The sequence below is a fragment of the Apodemus sylvaticus genome, chromosome 2 (assembly GCF_947179515.1).
Source record: "Apodemus sylvaticus chromosome 2, mApoSyl1.1, whole genome shotgun sequence".
In the NCBI taxonomy this organism is placed as follows: domain Eukaryota; kingdom Metazoa; phylum Chordata; class Mammalia; order Rodentia; family Muridae; genus Apodemus; species Apodemus sylvaticus.
The window spans coordinates 55,382,476-55,398,718 of record NC_067473.1 but is presented as its reverse complement, the minus strand read 5'-3'; positions in this window follow the sequence as shown (position 1 = coordinate 55,398,718).

Sequence of the window (16,243 nt, the reverse complement as noted above, 5' to 3'; positions counted from 1 at the left end):
GCAAAGCAGCTGGCATTACTCTCAGGTATATACTCCGTCACCCCAGGAGGGTGGTGCTTTTAGGAAACCTGACTGTGTCTGTCTGCCCATCCCTCCCTCATTTTGTGTCCCCTTCCTTTCGGGTTTCTGTCTCTAGTGATATGATCCCTAGCTGTTAGGCTCCACACCTTGCCATCTAATTGCACTGTTCTTTCCCACAATGCTCTGGAGCATAAGTTGCTCTACACTTTGACCCACTTACACAGAAGCATCTTTGCAGTCGTTTTTGAGGTCAGACTTAAAGATTTGTCCTGAGCCCAGAAGGCTCTTCCTGGCTCTTTCTTTCCCCACTTTTCTCTAATAATCAGACCAACCTAAAGCTTGAGGAGCCCCCAGCTCCCTCCTTGTTGCTCATTACCTAAGTCTTTATTGTTCATAAGAACTGACTTCAGTGGGAATCTCTCCACGTCCTCTTCTGAACACAGTTAGGTTCCCTCCATTGGCTCTCTTTCCTTACATGAAGTCTCTAGGACTGTCCTCTGGGACCTGGGCACTCACTGTCCATTTTCCACTTCTCTTGGACCAATGGCCCTGCTCTGCAAAAAGAGCACTGGGTGGGAACATTAACCTTTGGTTTTTGTTTTCATTTTCCTTTGTGGGGACCCTACCTATCACTGGCAATGTAGTGCGGATGCAATTGGTCCCCAGTTTTCTGAGACCACTTATCTAAGTGGACAGAAACAGGTCCACCTTTTGAGTGCACTTTCTGGAGAATATGGTGGAATTTAGCACCCACAGCAAGGATGTGGTAAGAATGAGATACTGTAGACCTTGACTAATGAGAGCCCTGACTTCCTGGGCAGGTTAGAGCACCTATCACAATATCCTCCGTTGCACAGAGCTGGGGAAGGGAGGGAGTTGCTTGTGGTTCACATGCCATAAACTCCTTCTTTTGCTGAACTTTAGTAGATTTTCTTAAATAAATGATTATTTGCCATATGCCCTTAGGAAACTTTCCAAAGACTCTGAATGATTGTTTTCACAATATGAATGTTTTGTTGACAGGGGACTGTGCAGCTCCTTAAAGCATCACTCTGGAAACTGCCTCCTAATAGGATCTTAATAGCTATAAACATTGTCTTGACTGCTAATAATGTCTTCCTGAGCTTCCCTCTAGGGTTCAGGCTCTGATAAATGGAGGAGGATTTGGAGACAAAGTACTGCTTAACATCCCAGACCAAATGGACAGGCTTTAATGACTGCACAGAATATCACACTTACTGACCAAAACAAACTAGAAGACCTACAGATTCCTAAATTTCCTCCTGGCTTTTGGAGTTATGGTATATAAGCCAGTTAGCCCCCTCCAACTTGAGTTCTCAGGAATGGTTTATGAAAGTATTTCTAAGTTTCCCAAAACATGGTGTGAGACTTAGATTGGATTTTTTTTTTTTTTTTACAGTAGAACAGCTTTCATCAAATCAACCCCGTTCCTTCTCTCACCTTTTCCTTTGTTATTAACACCTCGAATCCTTGAGGTGTCTACTTGAACTTTTGGGATTAAAGTAGCTCCTGCTACTTAGGAGCTATGAACTACAGACTGAGCCTCGGCTGAGATGATTGTGATGGTTAGTATTGTCAGCTCGCAGAGATGGGCTTCTGGGCATGCCTGTGGGAGATACTGCTGATTAGATCAACTGAGGTGAGAATACCTGAGCACGGTGGGTAGTACTGTTCCTTCGGCTGGGTTCTGGAATGAATGCAATGAGGAACTGGAACTGAGTCCAAGCAACCATCAATGTCTACTTCTAATTGTTAATATGATAGAACCAACTGTGTCAAGCTCCTGCTGTCTTGACTTCCCCACCACGATGGATTGTATACCTGAACAGTGAGGCAAAATAAGCCCCTTGTTCCTCAAGTTGCTTTTGTCAGGGTATTTTACCACAGCAACAGGAATAGTAAATAGTAAATAAAACAATATTCTAAACACATTGATCTTGTTGATGGATAAATAAGCAAAGCCATAGATACATGAGGTTTGAATTTATGAAAGATTAGAAAATTTTGATTATCTAGTAGTATCTACTGTTCTACATTTAAATAATGTCTCATCGCCTGATGGGCTATCATTCCAAGTAATCAGTCTTGAACACACGTATATATGAGTAACACTACATAGACTCAGTAAGGCTTATGAATGTCTATCTGTATATTGTGTATAAATAACATGTAGTTACATATACATATGCATGATAACAAAGAATAGGTCATGAATTTGAGAGGCGGTGAAGTGAGACATTGGAGGTGAGAGAGAAAAGCATGGAAATGATGTAGATTCAGTACTCACTTGTGAGATTATCAAAAAATTTAAGGTAAAATACATTAATTACCAAATGAATAATTATAAATATTTATTATGTAGAATATAATCTTTGTAATATATACACATTATAAAATAGCCAAATTGGACTGGTAAACATGATTACTTAATGCAATTGTCAATTTTTCTATGGTGATAAGATACACAATCTGTTCTGTTCTGGTCTTCATATGTAGATGTGTAAGAGCAGCAGTAACTCACTCAACTCAGTGGTTTAGTAAGAAAAGAAGAGGAGGATGTTTAGTTAGCAGGGGAAGTATTGGGGAATCCTGAGAAGATTTGGGGGGAGGAATCCTGGGATGGATATGATCAAAACAAATGGTCTACATGTATGCAAGAAGAATACATTTAAAATATAAAAATAATGTGTCATCTCTCTCAAGCACTAACATGATTTTGTCACTTAAACTGAAGCTAGTTCCTAGCTAGTCCCCTTCCCCCACAATTATGTCCCACTACTTTTGGAACTAAGTTTTCCTTTAAGAAGTCTCTGCAAAGACCCTGTGGCCCTGACATAACTTATACTGACTTCTTAGCCTTGCTTACAGCCATTTAAATACCTCGCAGACAAAAGGAGTTGGTTCCATCAGTTTAAGAAGTTAAAATAAATCTCCCAAGACCAGGTTTATCAATTTCACCCACAAGGACCTTTATGCCAACACTTGTTACCCCATGTCCGAAATAATAGCAACTGACCAAAACAAGCTTAATCCAGTTTTCTCACTGGCAATACCCTAACTGTATTAGTTGTCTCATTACTATGACAAAACATTGACAAAGGCAACTTAATGAAGGAAAGACTGACAGTTCAAAAGGACACAGTTGGCAATGACGGGAAGGCACAGCAGCAGGTGCTTGAGGTGTGTGGTTATAGAGCATCCACAGTCAGAATGCAGAGACAGACGGATACCTGTGTTCAGTCTCAGATGACCCCAGCCCATGGGGTGGTATCACCTGCCTTGAGGGTGAATCTTCCCCTCTCAATAAAGCTGATCTAGATAGCCTCTCACCAACAAATAAGCTGACAAATAAAATTAACTGTCACACCAACCATCATTCTGCCAGCAGGAAACTCTGCAGGAAGACCACACTGTTTAATAGCTTTAGGGCATGCTATATGATCTGTTGTGCCCTATAGAATCAGTCATGTACTGGAGGCTTGGTCCCCAGTGTGGTGGTGATGAGGTGGTAGGGCCTAGTGACAGGCAAACGTGAGGACTTTTCCTTTATAAGCAGGTCGATGCCGTTTTACTGCACCCCACTTTGCCATGTGACTTCTGTACATGCACACCCACCATTGTGAAGCCTTGTACAATGAGGTCCAACAGACCAGGCAGATGCCAGTATCATGCTCTTGAATGACTAGACTCCTGAGCTAGATAATACAGAGTATCCTGCCTCCAGTATTTTGTATAATAACACAAAATGAACTGATGCATAATCTAATGGGGAGTAGTTACTTAACCAAAATGAAATTTTAGAAGTAGATAGTAATGAAGGATGCACAAAACTGTAAGTGTACTTATTAAAAACTGTGCTACTTGGACCCCACTGCTAGCAGATTCTAAGCACATGCTGTACCAATGACCTACACCCCAAGTCCAAGATCGTGGGTATAATTTATGTCATTAAATTGTACATTTAAAAATGTTCAGTGGTGGCATGAACCTTAAGTCCCTGCACAGGGGAAGAAAATGAAGGCAGATCTCTTATTTTGAGGCCAGCCTGAACTATAGAGTGAGTTGCTGGACATTTGGGGCTATTACACAGAGAAACCCTGTCTTGAAGCAAACAAACAAACGAATGAACAAACAACAAACAAACGAACGAACAAAACCCAAAACCCAAAACCCAAAAAATATCCAAAGGTAAACACACACACACACACACACACACACACACCACCACCACCACCACCACCACCACCACCACCACCACCACCACCACCAATATGGGTATCATTGCTGCTGGCTTCCTTTTTGCTAGTGTTTGCTTTTAGATAGAATATCTCATGGCTGCAGCAAGCTATGAATCACTGATCACCTGACCTCCATCTCCTAAGTTCTGAAAGCTTCTCTCTGTGCTCTCCGTGAACAGTAGTTTTCAAAATGCTTCCCAATATCCAGTTTGGGGCTCTGCCAGCATCTGAATGTTTTCAAGAGGCAGGCTTAGGTTTCTTGAATATTTTTGCCATTCCCATGACAAACGAGAAGGAGATTAGCTCCCCCAGTTGCTGTCTGTGTCTCTGACAGTTGGAAGAGATATGTAGCTACTTAAGAGCTCAAGGGTACAGGATAGCTTGGGCTGGTCTGCAGATTTAGAGTTAGCCTGAATTGGTGTCTGCTTCCTTGTGCTCTTGCTATGTGGAAGCTAGTAAGATTCTGATTTGTTAATCTTAATCCAGAATTATGACAAGACCCCAATTAGCTGCCAATACTGTGGGCATCCTTTCCTGATCGATAACACCTTTTTCCGTTAGCTCGATACAGCCTTGTGACCCAAGGCTCTGGAATGGATCAACCCGCCTACGCCTGCACACAGCTCTGTGTCTCCATGGAAACAGCTTGTCAGGCCCTGCTTGGCTGCAGGTACTGAAGACCTCTCATTTGCAGCCTGGGTTCCACACAGATTCGGTCTTAACAATCTGGCAGTTGTTAAGAGCCCCATCCTCTCCAGCTGCCAGGGTCTGACCTCACCATGTAACCTCCTTTGCTTAGCAGGGCAAAGTTCCCAGGTCCACTGACATACAGGTGGTCCTCAGGGGAGGGGAAGGGTTTCTGCCCTAGGCTCCTCCCAGCAGGTCTTCTTTCCTTGCCATTATCCCTCAACCCCACCCACCAAAGCCTAGAGTCATCAGAATGCCTCTGGCCCGCCCAGGAGCACCAGCTCTGTGCTTCTCAGACCCTCCTCCCTGCATCCCTGCTGTCCTGCTGCCCTGGTGAGCTAGGACCATGTCAGTTCTTTTTCGAGGTATTGCAATTCCTCCACACCGGCCCTAATACTACTGTGCATCCATCCATTTTCCCTTGAACAATCACTTTCTGGAAACATAACATAACAGCATGTCGTACAAAGAGGCTTTGGAGGGTATGAGATGTGGGACAGAGGGAGACTGAGTAACAGATTCCAGTTAGAAAGCAACAAGAACATAACAGGGTGAAGAGTCTGCACAACTTACTCCACACTAGAAGAGAGCTAGAAGAGAGGCCTTTGCAGGCTCCAGTCACAAAGACATGGTAGATGTCCAATAAGACAGAAAGGCCAATCCTGCTGACTTGATGTATGTATGTATGTATGTATGTATGTATGCATGTATGTATGCATGCACATTGCATGTATGGATTGAATCATCCCACTCTACCCTATAAATATAAACAAGTATTACATGCCAATTAAAATAAGTTAAAAATAAGATATCAGAACCAAAATGTCAGAACTTGATTACACCTATCAGATTTCTTTCTCTTGTGTATATTAATTCCCATATAACACTATGCAGAAGGAACACAACTTGAGTACTCCATGAAAGATTTTGTACTTGGGGTGGACACTGTGTATGAGGTGTTATAGAAACAGAATTGACTATGAACAGAGCCCTCCTAACTTTAACTTGTAACTTCCTCTAGAATTCTGATTATGTCTGGTGGAAAGTTGGAGTCAGGATGAAGCTGATTCCTTTTTTGAAATACTTATCTCATTTTAAAATTTATTAAATAACAAACTGAAAATATTAATGAGAAATAAAAGAAATAACTCATACTTTTTAAAAGAAATATTTGTATAAAGCTTGATTGAAAACAAAATATGGGACTGGGACTGAAGCTGTGTGGTACATATGCAAGGCTCAGTCCCTAGAGTATGGAGATACACAGACACAGACACACACAGACACACACACACACACACACACACACACACACATGTGCACACGCACACAAAAATCATCAATAACCTTCCTTCATACTAGGACAGTTAGGAGCTCCCACTGCCCTAAGGTAGACTTCAGACCCTGTCAAAGACAGCAAGACCATGCTGCTATCGATGAGCCAGTTCACCTCCCAGACACATCCTCTCTCGTCCTTCTCCCTGCACATTCCAAAGGCGGCTGCCCTGTGCCTATGCTCCTCCCTGGCCTCTGCAACTTGGCACTACATTCTGCTCCTGGCTCTGTGGGACGTCCTTTTGCCTGCCCTCATGTCTTTTCTGTTACTGGGATAAAATACTTTGACCAAAAAGCAACATATGGGGAGAAAATGGATTTTGTTTTGTTGTTTTGTTTTCGATCACAATTCCAGGTTATAGCCTATCACTGTAGGGGATTCAAGACAGAAACATTGCAGAAGCAGCCAGACACATTACCTCCACAGTCAAGAGCAGAGAGAGAGGACATGCTTGCGTAGCTTCTGCTTGCTTGTGCTCAGCTTCCTCTGTCTATTCTGCCCAAGACCCAAACCCAAGGAGGGTGCTGTCCACATCCAGGGTGGGCCTTCCCCTAATGAGTGCACTGAGGAAGAATCTGCCCTAGGTGTGCCTGCTGACTAACCTGATTGTATGAGTTACTCTTCCTTTGCTGTAGTTAAAACACCATGATCAGGGTCTAGAAGGATGGTTCAGTGGTTAAGAGCACTGGCTGCTCTTCTAGAGGAGCAGGGTTCAATTCCCAGCACCCACATGGTGACTCACAACTATCTGTAGCTACAGTTCCAAGGAATCTGACACTCTCACACAGACATATATGTAGGCAAAACATCAATGCACATAAAATAATGTTTGTTTGTTTTTTTAAAAAAATCATGATTCATTCAACCTAAAGAAGAGTTTACTTGGACTTCTGGTTGTAGAGGCATAAGGATCCATCACATCAGGGAATCTTGGCAGCAGCTGTCAGATATGGTGGTTGGAACATCTGAAGACTCACATCTCAAACAGCAGATCTGCAGTACGCAGAGAGATTGGCCTGGAAACGACAGGAGTAAATTAGACTCTCAAAGCCGACTCCAGGACATACAAAACCACAGCTTCTGAACCTCCCCCACAGCCCAGGCTGGGGACCCAGTGCTCAGGCATCAGAGCCTGTGGAGGACATTCCCATTAAAGTCACCACACTGATCTAGGGAATCTCTCAGAAAGACTCCCTTCCAGACGCTGTCCATTGTGTTAAGCTGTTGAGAGTGACCACCACACCACTCCTTTGTACAACTTCTGGCACAACTTTGGGAGGCAATGCAATTTCCAGGGTTTATTCGTTTGTAAGTTTTAAATGTCTCTCCCACGTTTTCCTATTTACCTTTCTCTTGTGGGCGGCAAGGAGTGTGCCTACCTCTAGCCCAGCGCCCACCACAGTTACTGAGATGCCTGTTGCAGAAAGGAGAGAATGGGTGAAGCCTCTGGAATAGAAATGTCACTCCACACTGATGGTGAACAGGTTCTGCCTCAAGGTCTCCCTTGGCTCGGTACCTAAGCTCTACCAGCCTAATGCAGCTATAACTTAGTCACATGCCAAGGCATTGCAACCCGAGTTGCTGATCACTGTGTTTGGGGACACTTTTGTATATGGGTCATTGCCTCTGCTCACCTCTGCCTACCCCTGGTCGCCTCCTTTTATGTAAGCCACAGGGAGGTCTACACCAACCAGCTTTGGGACTGAGTCCATGTTGCTATGCCAGCAGCCGGAGAGCCATTCCTAAGAGCTGAGATAGGGAGGCAGACTTTCTCCCTGCAGTCCTGGAAGATTCCTTTCTTGCTTGTGGTACAATTTCACCCAGGCAACGCTTTCCTAGGGGAATCCAGGATCTGAATCACAGTCAGCAGAGAAAACAGCCAGATGTCTCAGGGATGGATAAGACATGTCGAATGTCTCCAGGAGACAGGATTGTTTGGTCTTGTTTTGTCAGGGGGCTTGGGGGGTCAGTGGTAGTCGTAAATAGCATAGGTTCAGATATCAATCAAAGAAGGTGGGTGAATGAATGTGGACCCCCGTCCCACAGAATGTGATAGTTGATCTAGGAGAGAAGCCAGAAGTTGAGAGAGGCCTTTCACCAGAGGCAGGGGCCACCCACATGGACACAGGGCGTGGTATGAGGCAGCGCATAGCCTTGGGCCCCCATCGACTCACTTTTTCCTAAGTCATCACATCTTTCATCTTCTAGAAACCAACGCTTGGCCATAGCCGAGGATGAGCTGCAGAAAGAATGGATTCTGTGAGCACGGGGCTAGCTCAGACAGGGAGGAGGGGGAGCAACACAGGCCCAGCTCCACTCTCCCCGCCGCAGTAAGCAAGCCGAGGAGCCATTAAACGAGAGAGTGTATGTGAAGGCACTTAGCACAGAGCTTGGCAAAGGCACGGGCTTCGATAATATTGACTTGTTCGTTCTGCATCCACTCAGTGGCAGGACCTGTAAGGCAGATCTGTATGGGGGAAAAAAGGATAACAGGGTACCAGGAAGGGTGGGTGCATCTCTACCTGGATAGTTGATCAATTTTGCCATTAGATGTTTCTTACTTTGACTTTATCAAAACCCCCAAACCCATCAGAGGCAAACAACACACAAACAAACAAAAAACAAAAAATAAAACCTTTAAATATTTTCATTTTACTATTAAAGTTCATTATATTCTTCACTCCCAGCAGTAGTGGAGATGACATAAATGCCTATGTCAATGATGACATTAAATATCATAGATTGGGGAGTGGTACAAAAGACACAAAGACTAGTCAGTCTGAATGATAATATGACTACTCTTACAGTGTACTATAAACCAGAGCCAGGCCTGATGACAAGTCTAGAATCCCAGTGACTTGGGAGGCTGAGGCAGGTTCAAAGTCAGCCTTGGCTATAGAGAAAATTGATAGCTATTTTTAGCAACGTAGTGATATCATTTCAAAATAACGAGTAAAGGGTTAAATAGATGGCCCCATAGGTAGTACTTGCCTGTTTTAACACCAGAGTCTGAGTTTGGATCCTTAGCACACACATAAAAAGCCAAGTTCAGTGATGTGTGCCTATTTATCACTACAGCGAGAGTGCTGAGACAGGAGGATCCCTGGACTTTGCTGGTCAGCCAGTCTAATCGGGTGAGCTCCAGATTCAGTGAGAGAAGTAGGTGGGAGCAATAGAGGAACACACCTCCCATTTGCTTCGGCCCTTCTTATGTGCATATACCCATATCTACACACACACACACACACATATCCAGGAAAAAAAAAGGGTTGGGGATGTGGTCAGTGCTGGTTTCCCTAACAGGCATGAGGCTCCAGGTTCAAACTCTAGTACCAAAAAGTGTGTGTGTGTGTATGTGTGTGTGTGTGTGTATGAAAGAGAGAGAGAGAGAGAGAGAGAGAGAGAGAGAGAGAGAGAGAGAGAGAGAGAAAGAGAGAGAACAGAGATGAGAACCAAAGAGGAGGCGCAGGAGCCGCCCAGTCATCCTGCCTTGGTGCTATGGGGGTTTTACACACAGATGCCTAGGAGTTGGGGAGTGGGAGAAGAACACGTCCACTGATCACTTAGTGAGGGGTGGAGGGGGCCAAAGGCTGTCCAAATCATGGGCTCCTCTACAGAGGAAGCCCTTAATGGGAAGCCTCTAACTCTACCTTGAGATTCTCAGAACAGTCAGAACGGAGGACACAACAGAGAGTCCCTGCAAGTGCCCAAGAAATGCGTGTTTGCTTATACGCCAAAAGCAAACGAAGTGCAGAACAAAACAAAAGTGGAATTTGTCAACAGCTGCCGCCTGTGCCTTGCGCGAGGCTCAGGAAAGCTACTGGATTACTCTAAGCTCTGAAATCAAACTTAGCACGGCCTGGGCTTGCAGTAACCTCACAGGCGAGTTTTCTTCATGCCTCACAATTCCCGAGACGTACAGTCATCTTCAACACTTCCATTCAGAGGTGGAACTGTACTGAAGCAGGGGCTTGCTCAGATTAGCAACACAGAGCAAGTGTTTTTTTGAGGCAGGAGCTCACCCTGTAGTCCAGGCAAGCCTAGAATTCATGGACTAGCCAAGGGTAGCCTCAGGTGACACATCCCTCTCCTGACTCAGCTTCCTAAGCTCAGCAGCTATATATGTGTGTGTGTCAGCATGCCTGATTAAATCAACAAGAAAATTAATGTCTGCCTACAAACTAAGATTAATAAAGTAAAAAAAAAAATGAGGGGGGAGGTATTCTTGTCCTGATTATTATAACAAAGGGCTATCCTAAGTTAATTAAATAGTTAATAATTGAAAGGCAAAAACAAAAACCCACTAGAAAAATAAGCAAAAGATTGGCCTTCCAAATAATAAGCAGTGAAATCCCTGTAACAATCAAAGAAATAGTTTATTGTTATTCAAGTTCTGCATAAGTGTGAGTTCTAAGCTTCCCGGTAATTTGAGCTAGATGAGATCTCAGTCAAGGCTGAAAATCTATGAATCCTTTTTCCTCCGCACTAATCCCAAACCTAAATCTTTCAGTGTCAACACCCCCTGACTGGGAGTAGAGATAGGAAAGAGCTGTCGGCATCAGAAGGAACAGAGCAGCATTGTCTGGGCCTGGTAGACACATGTCATCATCTGAGGAGGAGGAGAATGTGGAGGGCAGTGTCCAAGCTGCAGGTTGTTTCTCAGGGACAGAGTAAGCCTTGCTCTGCTCTCTGCAGAGCCACTGGAGTCTCGGTATTCCACGCGTGGTCCCTGGGGTAGCAGGACCTCCAGGGAACTTACAGATGTGCAGAAGACTGCCTTCCATCTGGCCTCTTCTACTGGAGTCTGCATCTCAGCCAGCCCCTGAGGTGACTGCACTCACAGGCCCTACAGTGACTGCACGCACAGGCCTTACAGTGCAGTCCTAGGGTGGCTTCTGCCAGGCTCACTCCACACAGGTGCTCTGCCACCGCCGCTGACAGGATGGAACATGCAGGTGGTCTCTAAGGAGCCCTTCGAAACTAAATTGCTGGATTTAATGAAAAGTGTCACACTCAGCCAAGTTGAATGTTCTCCACTTTACAAAGGGCTTAAGATTAATGAATTAATAAAGGTGCCACAGTGCTACTGTTCCTACAAGTGAATTTAGAGTTCTTATTAGCATCCTTTCGCTGGGCGTCTGGATAGACCCAGGAGGCGTTAACTGGGATGACCCTATCTCTCATGCACCCTTTCCTGTCCACCCCCACAGGAGGGAAGGCATTGTGGGGTGTACCATCAAGAGAACTGTGATGGAAAGGCACATCTGTAGAACTGGAGAAAAGATAACACATGATCTAAGAACACTGATTGATTGCTCTTTTCCTGTCTATCACTAGAACAGTCCATAAGCTTTCTTGTGGTATCATCCAAAGGTGTGTGTGTGTGTGTGTGTGTGTGTGTGTGAGAGAGAGAGAGAGAGAGAGAGAGGGAGAGAGAGAGAGAGAGAGAGAAATGGGGGAGGGACAGGGGGAGAGGGAAAGGAGGGGTGTTGAAGGGAAAGGATGAAAAGACTAGAAAGAGAAGGAAAGAGTAGTTGGGTGGTGGTTTGCTCTCCCTTCAACCTAGTACTTGGGAGACAGAGGCAGGCAAATCTCTGTGAGTTTGAGGTCAGCCTGATCTGGTCCAGTATAGCAGATTCTGGAGCAGCCAGGGCTGCATAATGAGACTCTGTCTAAAAAAGAAAGAAGCAGAGGGCAGGGATGGGGGGGGGGGCGCCAAGATCTGGCAGTCCTCGTGCCTATGTGCCTTGTGCCTTGTGTCCTATGGATGAACAGAGGCACAGATGCTGGGCACTGACGTCCCTCGGAGGCCACAGCGTGCACGGCGTCTCTACCCTCGTTCTACTTGCCCTCTGACAGCCTCTCCACTGAGCAGACCATCTTGATAGCAAGCCACCCTCCAGCTTCAAGGTTGTCTCTGGATTTTGGGGCTGCCAGAAAACCAGTTAGATGCAAGAAAACAAAAGATTCAGGGGATAGAGAGGCGTTCGCTTGTTCGGCTAATGAGTGAGGTGACTCAGAGGCTGACTCAGATGAACAGAGCGAACAAGGCTCGCCTGGGAGAGGGAAGCAGTGGGGGGGGGGGGGCAGACCTCAAAGGAGCCCTGCAAACCAGAGCTAAGAGGCCAGGGACATAATGTTTTGGAGTTGATATTTTTTCTCCCCCAGATCTGCTTGGGACTCTGGAAGGGTAGCAGATCCTCAAACAGAAGGAAATAAGGGCTTCTTCTTTCTTCTCCTTCTCCTTCTCCTTCTCCTTCTTCTCCTCCTTCTCCTTCTCCTTCTCCGTCTCCTCCTCCTTCTTCTCCTTCTCCTCCTCCTTCTCCTCCTTCTCCTCCTCCCCTCCCCTCCTCCTCTTCCACCTCTTCCCCCTCCTCCTTCTCCTTCTCCATTTTCTTACCCCCAGAAGTTGGGTTGTGAATCTATAGCTTTCTGTGCTCGCAGAGCTGGGTAGTATCCTCCAACTACACCAACCTCCTTGCAGGCAAATCTCAGGACAGAAACTCAGCAGGGATTGATTGAATCAGGACCCGCCCTCTAGGTTTCTTGTACTCTCCATTAGTTGGGGGAAAGGGGAGGAGCCTCTTTTGATTTTTTTTAAAGAAGTGTTTTACATTTGAGAACACTGTGATCCAACCTGTGCTTATAAATATATTGAAAATGATTCTAAACATATGACTAAAGCATCTTCTCCTTTGTGAATGACTAATTGAGGTTTTGAGATGGAAGACTGCAAGGCCACTCACTGATATGAAGGTTGGCACTTGCATTGCCTTATTCCGGTTGTACCTGGAATGATATGACTGTCCCCCTACACAGTATAGCCAGGTCTCCGGAAGGTCACTCAACCACCTGGTCGAGTGTAGGGACAGACTACTAGGTGGTGGTGACTTTTCTTCATGTGTCAAATAAGTGGTGAAGGATCAGACCGGCAGCCTCAGCCCATTCCGTCAACATAAACCCACTGAGCTAGCTAAAAATAACTTCAGTTGATTACATATTTATATGTAATTTGATGGTTGATGTCTCAAATACACTTCAGTGGAGCAGTATGAGCAGAGGCAGGAGTTCTTGGCAGCTTAGCAACCTGTCACCTTTCAAAAAATGAAAAAAAAAAAATCCATAGAATTTCAGTGTCCCTGGCCCCAGCAGACAGCAAGAGTGTTGGCTGACTGTTGTTAATTTCAGCCTTGGCTAACTACTTTCCTATCACCATCATGTTGCCTGTATTTAGTGCTGGCTGTTTTATAACATTATAACCCCATCTGTCTGATAATTATGGAAGCTCTGGAGAGTGTTGAGTGTGATGATAAGAACAGACTTATTCTGATGAAAATAAAGAGATCGAGGCTCAATGTGTGAGAAAAGTCGTCAAAGACGCACGTGGGTAAGAAGAAATGGTTCATTCGTCTACACTGGGGATAAAACCCAGGGCCTCTGCCATGCTGGGCTCTACTGGGGAGTACTGGGTACTTAACCTGAAAGAAAGAGAGACTGAAGAATATATTGGTAGGCCTGGGCAATAAACAGTCATCTGAAAAAAAAATTAAATTTTAAAAAGGGAAACTCATTTGAATGCCTCCTTAGGAGACTTTTAGTAACAACACAGAATACTTAGATTCCAAATGCAAATTCAGGTGAGGGCTGAATTCCCTGCAGGCGTTTAGTAGCCAGGCTTGTTCTAAGACACTTGAAACCTTTGCTGACAGGATGGTTCTGTGGGGTCAAGGCCACTTAGATGCAAACAGCCTTCCAGTTCTCCTGTGAACCGCTAAAGTGGAAGGCACTTGGCAGTGCTCGCCAACGGCTGCCTTCCCCAATGCTCCGCCTGTATTAACTGGTCTCGTTTGAATGAAGTGACCCAGTTGAATAGATTGGCAAGACAGGGAACAGCTTAGGCTTAAAGCTTTGAAGGAACCAACTCAGCTTCCCAAACTTAAATCACTCTTGGCAGCTTTGCTTATTAAAAGTCTTGCAGAATGCACTGGTTTGAACACACACACACATTTCTGCATATTTTACTAACACATGCTTTTTTTCTTCTTTGCATAGTTCGTGAACATAATTTTCTGTGTACTACTGTGTGTGCATGTGTCCATGCATGTGTATGTGTCCACGTGTGTCCTCCTCGAGGCCAGAGGACAGTCTCGGGTGGTTTTCTTCAGAAGTTATCCTACCTTGAGTTTTGAGACAGGGTCCTGGGATCTGCCAGTTAGGCTAAGCCGGCAAGCCAGCAAGGCCTGGGTGTCTCCAGTCTCTGCCTCTCCATCACTGGGTTTACAGGTACACTCCTCGGTACCTGCACTCTCCACATGGGAGTTAAACACATAAGCATCAGGTTTAGATAGGATCTTCTTCACAGACTAAGCTTTCTCCGCAGCTCCTCTTTTAATACTGTGTCATCTGACCCATCTTTTGCTGCACTTATATCAAAAGCAAGCAGATCTCTGAGCCTGAAGCCAGCCTACTCAACCAAGTGACTCAAAAAACAAATAATAATAATAATAATAATAAAATAAAAAATATATATTGTTTCTAAAAATTTACTCAATTGCCACTACAGTCTCTTTGATTTAAAAAAATAAACAAACAAAAAAACTTAGATCCTTGGTCAATATCTGCATTTCAACTAGTGATGGATAAGAATGCTTTCTATATCAAATGTCCTACATCCCCAGTTTTTTACGGGCCTTATTACTTTGTTTCTAGTGGTCACCATTGTCTTTCATCTCTAAATCTGGGGTAACGCCAACCCTGATTAATATGCATGGCTGATGGAAAGATTTAATGAGAAAATATATGGGGAAATGCTGTGAAATACTAAGCTTTGGCACACTGTTCTTCTAGAGATGGGACTACACAGAGGTAAAGGGGGTTGATTGGCTAATATGTCTAGCATGAATTTATAGACAAGTTCATATCATGTTCAAACAAAAAAAATTAATTTTAGTTTTAATAAATACTAGGGATTGTTCTAGTTCATACACTGACTGACTTCCAAATATCTAAATGTCAAGTTTGGTCCCAAGACCAATCCTGCAGATCCAAAGCTGCAGGATCTCCATGACACATGACAGGATCCAAGAGGAGTCCCTTTGAGGATCCAGTATTGATAGTGTAGCAGAAGACGGAGACCTCGAACCAGACCAATGATTCATTGCAATAAACATTTGCAAGAAAAGACATATGGACAGAGGGATACACTGTGTGACACACGGTAACATATTACAACTTCCACAAAGAGATGTTTTCTACGGTTTGTTTTATCTATCTGTCTGTCTGTCTGTCTGTCTGTCTGCCCTTTAAGAGGTTGCAAGAGCAGAGAGTGGATACAAAGGAACAGGGAGATGAGTGGTATTGGTATACATGATGTGAAACTCACAAAGAATCAATAAAAAAGTTAAATTTAAAAAAAAAGATTAGTCCAGAGGCAGTGTTAGAGCAGGATGGTAAAATCCTCGCCGGGTGGGGTCTAGTGGGACATCCGTAGATCACTGAGGGCATGCCCTCACAAGGGAGTACGGGACTCTCACCCCTCTCTCTATTTGTTTTGTAGACATGAGGTGGAAAGTTTTGCTCTGTCTTTTACTCCTACCACAGAGCGCTGTCTCACCACAGGTCTCCAAACTGGGGCCAAATGGGACTTCCATAGCAACAAGCCAAGATAAACCTTCTCTCTTGATAAGTTAATTATCTTAGGTAATTTGTTACAGTGGAGGGAAGCTAAGACAAGACTGTTAGGAAAATCAACAAATATGTTTAACAGAAAAGCACTCAGAAACTTTTAGATGATCCCACATAAAGCCAGGTCCTTGCTCTCATGTCCTCCACATTCTATTGAAAGCTCCAATTAGCCAAGTACAGACTTGTTAAAACAAGAAAGGCTCCACATTCAACGTGATTTTACCTCAGCCTGAAGCGCTATACGCAGCAGCTCACC